This window comes from Quercus robur, chromosome 2, assembly GCF_932294415.1.
Source record: "Quercus robur chromosome 2, dhQueRobu3.1, whole genome shotgun sequence".
Classification (NCBI taxonomy): Eukaryota; Viridiplantae; Streptophyta; class Magnoliopsida; order Fagales; family Fagaceae; genus Quercus; species Quercus robur.
The window spans coordinates 84,384,851-84,395,153 of NC_065535.1; positions in this window are offsets into that span (position 1 = coordinate 84,384,851).

Here is a 10,303-nt window from a genome sequence, read left to right on the forward strand (position 1 = left end):
TTCTCAAAATATCATAGAAACTTTTCATTAATGAAAATCAAATTCCAAATCCTGAAATTTGTGGATATATATCAAAAACTTAAAAAAGATGCAAAAACTAGAATCACTACTATATGACAAAAGGATAAGAAATACTATATGAGCTTTTCCTTAAACCAAAACTGTTTTCAGTAATCACTGACTCAACTTATGTTAATAATTTTAAGGATCTTAACCTTAATAAAAGGAAATTACCTGTGCAAGATTCCATGACCGTGGGCAAAAAGCAACACCCACATTAAACTCTGCGTCAAAAGAAGTCACCAAAAACTTTGATCATATAAAGAATAGAATAAGAAGACAGAGTACTTTGAGGGAAATATAAGTCATAACCGATAACAACAGACTTTTCAGTGTATGATACTAATAACTTTAACGGCTATAACATGAATGTACTCTTGAGAATTTCTTGAGAATTGAGATCAGTGTTGTTTCTGACAAAATTGGAAACAATCTTTTCCACGTTTAAGAGAATTGAATTTTAATCACACGAAACCAAGAAGGATCCTATACTAAAAAAACCAAAACCCAGAATTGTAATTAGAATTAAACATTAAATTGATTAATGGAGGCTTTCTCTTAGTTTCTTAAACGCTTCCATTGCTGATACTTCTATCTCTCTCTCTCTCTCTCTCTCCGTGTTTTCAAAGCTAAAACAGAGACTTTGTGCTTAACGGGATTTTTAATATAGCCTAGTTTCTCAACGGTAACATTTTTGTGAAATTCAAAAAAAAATTGGACTTGGATCGCTCGTATTTACATTATGTTAAGCTTATGGGCCTTTGCCCGTTTTAAGTGGTTGATCCAACTGATTGACCCGCTGCTGATAGTTGGGTCCAACTCGAAGGCCCATTATTATTAAAAATTAAAAACTGAAATAAATGATACGCGAGAGTATTTTCTAGCCCCCTAAAAAAATAAAAATAAAAAACTAAATTTATTAGTATATTAAAAAAATCAATAGCGTATGAAGTGAAATCAATATTGATTTTTGTGATAAGTTTTCACTTCCAGATTTTGATGATATTCAGTAATCACCCTTTGTTTATTGTAACAAAAAAGAGTGATAGTGTCAGGAGAGCAGGATATTTTAGGTTAGGGATACATATTTTTTGTTGTTGTGTATTTAGCAAAAGAGAGAGTTAGTTTAGAGCATTCTCATTAGGTGTGCCAAATGCCAAATATTTGACATTTGGCACACTAAACACTAAAAACAGCCCCTCATGAGGTGTGTTAAATGTCTCAAAATTATGAGACACGTTACAGTACACTCTCAAATATGAGAGCGTACAGACATAAATGCTATAATTCTTTTGATTATTTTATTTACTTTTCTCTCTCCTCCCAACACATATCTCTCTCTGTCTACAACACAGCTCTTTCTCTCTCCTCTCTAGTCTCCATCTCTTCGTTGCTCCCTATTTCTTTCTCACTTTCATTTTTTTTTATCTCTCACTCTCTTCCTCTCTCTCTGCATTTCGATATTATCGTCGTAGATCCAACCCGTCTCTGCGCCTCTTTCTCTATCTTTCTTTCTTTTCTTTTTTTCCTGTCACTATCTCTCTCTCTTTCTTTTCCTGTCACGAAGAAGAAGGCGATTCCGATCTGAAGTAGAGCTCGCCGATTGAAGCTCACCAATTTGAACCTTTGCTTGCCGATCTGAAGCTCTGCGCGCCCAGGGGCAGTCGTCGATCTTTGCTTGTCGTCCTCCATAGTCGCTGATCTTTGCTCATCGTCCTCCACAGCTCTCACAGCCGATGGTTGGTTGAGTTTGGTCATTGATTGATCTATTGGGGTGGGGTTTTGTTGAAAATTTTGAGTTTTTATTTATTTATTTTGTTGAGATTTTTTTATTTGGAATTTGTTGGAGGATCTGGTGATTGTGGTTGTAGTTTGTGGCGGTGGTTGTTGTTATGGCGATGGCTGTTGGTTCTTGGGTGGTGGCGACCGTCACTAGTTGTGCATTTGTATATTTGCTGGGTTTTAGGTAAATATATTATTTTAATGTGTAGTAAATATTATTTTAATATATAAAATTGAAGAATAAAACATCTGATAAATGAGATATTGTAAAATGATGTGCTAAAATGATAAAGTAGGTTTTTGGTGTATTAAAATGACATTTTTTATGAAAGAGCTAATAAAAATGCTTTAGAGCATTCCATTAGGTGTGTCAAATACTAAATATTTGGCATTTGACACACCAAATACCAAAAAACCACTCACATCAAGTGTTCTAAATGCCAAAATATTTGGCATGAGTGAACAGTACAATCTCAAAAATAAAAGCATACGGATAAAAATGGTAAAAATTTTATGGAGAATGTTAACCAACACCGCTTGGTGCTGGTTAAGGGTAGAAAAAACAAAAAATATGTTATCAGAAAAAGTAAAAAATATCATAAAATAGTACCTGTAAATTGAAAAAGTAACATAAATTGAGAAAAAAGACACAATTTTTTCCAGAAAAAAGGTGTGCTTAATGGGCACCGTGCAGTGCCCGTTAACACAACCCAAATTTTATTACTTTTTGATTCTCTTTTCTCTCTCCTCTCTCATCACTTTATTCTTTTTTCTCTCCTTTCTCATTCTTCCTGAAACATTCCTATCAACCTCTCCTCTTTTCTTCTTTCACTCTTTTTTCTTCTCTCTTGTTGCTTTTCTCTCTTCCTCTTAGCCTCGTCGCGCCACCTCCTCGACCTAATGCTGATCTCTGTTGTTGTGGCTTTTTTTTTTTTTTTTTTTTTTTTTTTTTTAACGATGATTTGATGGGTGTGTTCAGCAATGGGTGGGTTTAGATGGTGATGGGCAGATCGGTGGTGGTGGGTTATGATGGGCAGATTCAGTAGTGGGTGGATCGCCTTGTGGGTGGGTTGCAATGGTGATGGGCATATCGGTGGTGGTGGGTTTTGATGTGCAAATTTGGTGGTGGGTGGGCCGACCTGTGGATGGGTTCTGATGGATAGGTCAACAGTGGGTGGGTTTGTTTTTGTTTTTCTATTTTTTTTTTTTAATAAAAGATAGACAATGATTTTGTTTTGGTTGTGATTTTCTGATGTGGTGGGTTTAATTTTGGGTGTTTATGTGATGTTTTGCTATGGTGGTTTTGGTGTGAGACGGTGGTGGGGTGGGATTTGAGGCGTTTATGGGTGTTGGCAATGGGGGTGGTGTTCTACTTGGGTTGTGGTGTTCTGTTTGGGTTGTGATTTTTTTATTTTTTATTTTTATATATTGTTGGTTTTTTTAATGTTATTTTAATATGGCTCATGCTAACGAGTGCCTTTAGGACGGAAAATTATTATATACTTTTGAAGTACCATAAATGTGTATTCCCCCCTCTCACATGAATGGTGGGTCCCACCATGAATTTAATTAGTGGGACCCACCATTCATGTGAGAGAAAGGAGTACGCATTTATGGTACTCCGGGAGGACACAATAATTTTCCCTTTAGGACATTGGTTAACAATTCATTTTAGGAAAATTTTGTTACCACTTTTATGGGAAATGAAAAAAAACTGTCAAAATATTAATTGTTTTTTTTTTCCCTATAAAAAATTTATTTAAATAAATTATTAAGCAATATCCTAAGGCTTCGTTTAGGAGGAGGAAATGGAATGGAATGGAAATGAATAAAAATAATCATTTTAGAATATTCTTCCCTTTTCTTGTTTTAGAGTTCTAATGGAGGGAATAGAAAACTCATTCCTTTGTTTGGAAGTTTAAGTAGGAGGGAATGAAATGGGTAGAAGGGAACACTAATTCCTCTCTATTTCCTTAAAACTTCAAATTTTCATTCTCCCCGAAATTGGGAGGAATGGGAGGGAATGTAATTAGATTTAACGATTTTTTTACTAAAACTCCCAAAATACCCCTGTATATTCAACTTTTTATTTTAAAGTAGGGGTCTAATAGTAATATTGTCATAAAATGATTCCATTCCATTCCCTCCATGTTGCTCTCAAACAAGATTACTTACATTCCATTCATTTCCATTCATTTATTTTAAAACATCCAATCAAAGTTACTTAATTCCATTCCATTCTCTTCCCTTATGAACTTCCAAATGAGGCCTAAGGGAATTCGTTAGCATTTCCCTTTTAATATTTGTATATATTATTTTAATGTATAGAATTGAAGAATAGAAAATGTGATATATGGTGAATTGTAAAATGGAGTGCTAAAATAATAAAGTAGTGTTTTTGATGTGTCAAAATGACATTTTTATAGAACACTTGATGAGAATGCTCTTAGCCTATTGTGGGTGTAAATACATATTTTTTATTTACTTTTATATATTTGCTATTTTAGTAACTTTTATATTATGTATGGAGTTTTTTTTTTTTTTTTTTTTTTTGGGGGGGGGGGGGGTGGGGTGGGTGGGGGAGAACATTATGTATGGAGTTTAGAGTTTAGATTCTCTACCCATTTATTTTGATATGATTGAGCTAAATTATTATATTTTAATTAATATCAATTTCATGTTTCACATGTATATGCTGAATTGAATATTTTATTATATTATAATATGTGCTTTTTTGTAAGATATCTAGAGCTAAAACTAATATTACCTGTAATTATATTTCACATGAAATGCATAACTTGTTTGTTATTAATTTAAAGAAAGACAAGTATACAGCTTATCAAGTCAATCGTCCTAGTTCATTTTATGGTTTCTCAAGACCTATTGAGTTTGATTAGTATTCGTTCTATGGTTTAACGTTAGTTATATCAAAACACTTTTAATAGTTTTGACTTATCCCTTTATGCTCCTATTTTTACAATTTTGAGAATTATAGTATTTTCTTTTTTACAATAACCAATTTGCTCGTGCGAATATCCAATTGGATTGTGGCAAGTGGTGATGATATTGTAAAGATTGGGGTAAAGAAAACAAGGTGATGTTATAGATAGATTAGAGCATTCACATCAGCTGGTAGAAAATTGTGTAAAATTGTGCAAAATGAAAAAAGGTGATCATTTTACACAACATGAGCAAAAAAAAGACCCACATCAGTTTGGGCAAACTTGTGTATAAATGCAAGTTGCTATAGTACCTGTGCAAATATGCACGGTACTGTAGCACTCCTATTTATTATTTTAATGTTTTTTTTTTATAAATATTATTTTAATGTTATATTGGATAGTATAAAAACCATCTTTTTCACACTTTTTCTCTCTCCTTTCACTGAGCAGCCCCCACGCCAACAGCTTGTTCCTCCCTGTTTCATTCCTAAGTTAATCCTCTCGTCTTCTCTCTTCCTCTGGTTCTTTTCAGCTCTTGCTCATTGTCATCATCACCGGAAATTATGTGATTGGTTTGGAGTTTTTGTAGCACCGTGAGGAGGGTGAATCAATCCGAAGGTATCTCTATCAGGAGCTTGTTCCTCCCTGTTTCATTCCTGAGTTAATCCTCTCATCTTCTCTCTTCCTCTGGTTCTTTTCAGCTCTTGCTCATTGTCATCATCACCAGAAATTATGTGATCGGTTTGGAGTTTTTGCAGCACCGTGAGGAGGGTGAATCAATCCGAAGGTATCTCTATTTGGCTTTGGGCAATTTTCTCTAAGAAGGTATGAGTTTTTCTCATTGAGATTTTAGGTTTATTTTTTTGTTTTTTTTTGTTTTTCGGTTTCAAGCAATATTCTTAGGAGTTTCTCTAAACTAATTTTTTTTTAGGGTTTCTTGTTTCAAATTTTTTCTGGTTTGGGTTTTTTTTTAGGGATTCTTCGGACACACCCGAATTCCTATTTCTCTCCTGTTTCGGACTACTTGAACAGGGTATGTACGTTCTTGAGGAAACTTAGAAGTGGATATAATTTTTTTATGCATTATTTCATGGTGGGTTTGTGCATTGAGGAATTTTTTTTCTATGACAGATCGTTGTTGGTTTTCAGTTTTTCAGAGTTAATATGCAACGTTCTAGTTCTTCCAATTTTCATGAACATCACCAACAGGTTTGGTTTTTTTTTTTTTTTTTTTTTTTTTTTTTGGTTTTATTAATAAATTGCTAATTAAATTTGCAAGATTTTTTTTTTTTTTTTAATCAGTAGCTTGTCACTGGAACTTACGCATTATGTATGAGTTTATGTCCAATTATATATGGGAATCTTTGCTCATTTGTTTACTAAAAGCTTTAATTTTGTTGTATTGAAAATTTTTTATATCGATGCTTTCACTAGCTTATTGGCCAATTTTAGGATCTATACAGGCAATCCTAAGTAATCTGTTTCTTAATGTTGTTGCCAGGTAGTAGTGTTAACTATTAAAATTAGTCCATCTATTTCAGCATAGGAAGACTATGTACATTCTGTGAATTGTCGTGTTACTGGCAGATATTTTTGCTTGTGAAGACTACCCTCTATCTTTCCGATAATGACCTTGCTGTGAATTAAAAGACTTTATTTTTCAGTGTCAAACCTTTTGTTTTAGGGAACAATAATATTTTTTCATTGGTTTTTAGGAAATGTGGTCTTTGAAGAACTTCCAAGTTGATCCAAACTATTCTTTTTCAATTGGTTGTGTTTTGTACTTATGTATTGGTTATATAATTATTTTTTGGTTTTGTACATTCTGTCCACTTTGCATTGGTATGGTAACAACTCTAGGTATTTGGTTTTGGCACTTTGTTAAGGAACCACAAATTGTGTGAAGTACCTATTATGGTTATTAAGCTGAAAGTTTGGTCTGGGGCTTGTTCGTCTTGCCCATTATTCATGTGCTTTCCAGGCACATTTAACCAAACCAAACCACATGGTGTTAAATTATTTTGTTGCATATTCCTGATTTTCTGTCTCACATGGTATCTCATAAGACTTATTTTGGGGAGTGCCCAGGTGTGGGGGTGAGGGTGGTCAATGGTTGGGAGGAGGGGTAACTACCTGGTTTGAAGTCATCTTGTCTTTGTATAGCTGAAGTGCATGCAATAGTTGGAATAACTCATTTTCTTTCACCATCTCATCTAAGTTCTTGCACCTCCAGTTCCCCTATATCTAAATTACTTTGGTGTTTGTTAGGTGATGGACTCACAAAATCCCTTCTTCCTTGACATTTTACAAGATAAGGAACAAGGTTCTGAGTCTTTTGATAGTAGTATTTTGATGTCTACTCTGCATTTAGACGTGAATGTCCATCAATCTCCACCCGAAGTTGAAATGGGACAATCTACACCCCCCATTGCAAAAAAATCAACTACTAAGAGAAGTCAACGGGGAAACAACTTCACGGAAGATGAAGACATTAAGCTAGTATCGGCGTGGCTTAATGTTAGCTTAGATGCCGTGATATCGACGGATCAAAAACACACAACATTTTGGGATAGAATTTGGTCCACCTTCCACAATGACAAGAAATTTAACCGCTCCAAGGATTCTTTATGTAGTCAGTGGTCAACAATTCAAAGGGAGACCGACAAGTTTTGTGGATACTTGGCCCAAATTGAGAACCGGAATGAAAGTGGTAAAACTGAGCATGACAAGGTATTTCAACTCAACATCTAATATGTATTGTATATCAATGCACTTTTAGTTCTATAATTCTCATTATTTTAAATTTTTTTACTTTTGTAGATTGAAGATGCAAAAACTATATATAAAGAAAATAGCAAAAATGCATTTCAATTGGAACATTGTTGGAGAATTTTGAGGAATGAAGCTAAGTGGTTGATTCAAAGAGATAATTTGAAGGTCCGCCCTAGACAACTAACCACACAATCTTGTAATACTTTTGCAAGCTCAATAAATTTGGATGAAGATAATAATGAGATGAACTCCGGCGAAACCTTGGAGAGACCTATAGGCAAGAAGGCCGAGAATGAGAAATTAAAGAAAAGAAAGAATTGTGATGACGTGGTCCCAATACTTTCCTCCCAATTGGACGAAATCAAGGAAGGAAAAAGGAGAATGCATGAGGAGAAAAAGGAAAGTATGCGCATTGCATTAGAAGAACGAAGAGAGTTCATGCGCATTGCATCCGAAGAACGAAGAGAGTTGATTCGTATCAAATAAGACAAGAATGAAGTAGAAAAGAGGAAAGCGGAAGATGAAATTATGATGAAAGATACAAGAACTATGGATCCTAAGCAAAAAGAATACATTCGCCTATGTTGTTTGGAAATCTTGGAGATGTTAAAGTCTAAATTTCCATCATCATCATAATTTGTATATTATTATTGACAATATCTAATTAAGTAATTTTTTGTATAGTGCAAAGATACTAGCACATGGTTGACATAGATGGTTTGATGTTAGACATCTCTTTTGTAGTATTTACTTATACAAGGAATATGATTATTCAATCTCTAATCATGTTAGATATATTTTTGTAATCTTCACTTGTGCAAGGCTGTGATGTCTCCTTCTGTAAGCCTATACTGTTTTCTCTCAATGACTAAAGCTGGTGGAAAAATATTGCTGTCATGCTGTGTTGGAATTGGTTGTCATAAGTAGAAAGGGAGGGCAAATGCTCTATTCTGTTAATTTATTTTTATATTCTTCATTGAATATGAAGATTTCTAGTTCCCCACCCCCCCCCCCCCCAAAATATAGTTCTGTTGAGCTCCAAATGTGTAATGGAATTTTGTAGTGGGATTATTCAGATTGCAGTTGTCGGGTGCACACTAAGCATATTCATGAGGTCGTTTGTTGGAAATATTATTGTACATTAACTCTCATTGTTTTAATTTAGTAGGAATTCCTAATACAGAATACAAGATGGCACATTTTTTAAGTTTGAATGATGACCATAGGAATGATGGAAAACAATGGAAATCTGCTTGTGAACTCAGATATAATATTAATTTTTTGTGATGTAGGACAAAGTTTAGAGAAGCTTAAATGGGCACTTTTTCAAATAAGCTAGTTTGGGTTGTCTTTGCAAACAAAATTAAAATACTGCTTACAATTTTTGATGGATGAAAGATGACATCTAATTTTGTAAATACAGATGCAAAGTTACATAGATAGATAGATAGAAATATCAAATATGATTCATGCAAGAAATTTGAATATGTAAATATGGATATAATGGTTGCAGGGGCTGTAGAAAAACAACTACTTGCACAATATTTTCATCACCCCTAACACATTTTCAGCTAAATTTTTTAATCATTCCTAAATTCACTGTGTATTGTTTCCTAGGCTACTAATGCACCTCATGTATACAGGCAATAATTTCAAATTTGCTGAAAAGGTAGAGAATTAGAACGCTTTATTTTGACTTTATTTTTATTCACCCATCATGGATTTTTCCAAATTTGTCAATTGGATAAGTAATAACACTCACAAAACTATAAATGAATTTGATTTAGGTGAAAATTAGTGCAATGCTTTCTTTAGTTTAGATTCGAGAAGATGGTTTTCCACTTATCAAGTGATTGACACACTATTAGAATTAAGAACATCTTTTACAAGTTGAAGTTAAATAGTTGAGTTGTACTTGTTTCAATACATATAGAATGCCACTTTTTATTATATATATGTGTGTGTGTGTGTGTGTGTGTGTGTATAGAGAGAGAGAGAGAGAATGCCATATGTTTTAGTTTATTCTTTTTTTTTTCCTTGGTTTGTGGGGGGGGGGGGGTTGTTGAGGTGGTTGATTCTTGATAAGTGGGTGAAGCAATGCCTCTAGTAGTCTCCATTTATAATCCACAAACTTCCAATCTTTCTTGGCATTACAGGAAAGCAAATACACACATCACGCGTTCCTTCATTTCACTAATTCAAATAAACAATCTCATAGAACAGCAAAGGAATGCAATTTGCAAATTTTATTCTAATATTAAACTTAGTAAATTTCAAAGTCCAATAAAGGTTCACATTAAATAAAAGTAGTAATACTTAGAAAATTAGAATTCCAAATTCCTACGACTGGCCTTGAAGTTGCCATAGATGCTCGACGAGATCCGCTTGAAGTTGAGAATGAATTCTTCTATCTCTAATGGAATTATGGCGTTCAATGAACTGCATAAGGTTACAAGTGGGATTATGTGACATCGGTTTGGGTCCACTATTATCGATTTGATCATAATCAAAGTCATTTGCTCCAAGGTAAGTATGTTGCTCATCTTCAACGATCATATTATGCAATATTATACATGCCATCATAATGTCCTTAAGCGTTTCAAGGTGGAAAAAATGTGCAGGCCCACGCACAATTGCAAATCACGCTTGAAGTACTCCAAATGCACGTTCGACATCCTTTCTTGCCGCCTCTTGTGCAGAAGTAAAATGTTGTCTTTTACGGTCTTGTGGTGTTGGAAAAAAAATTA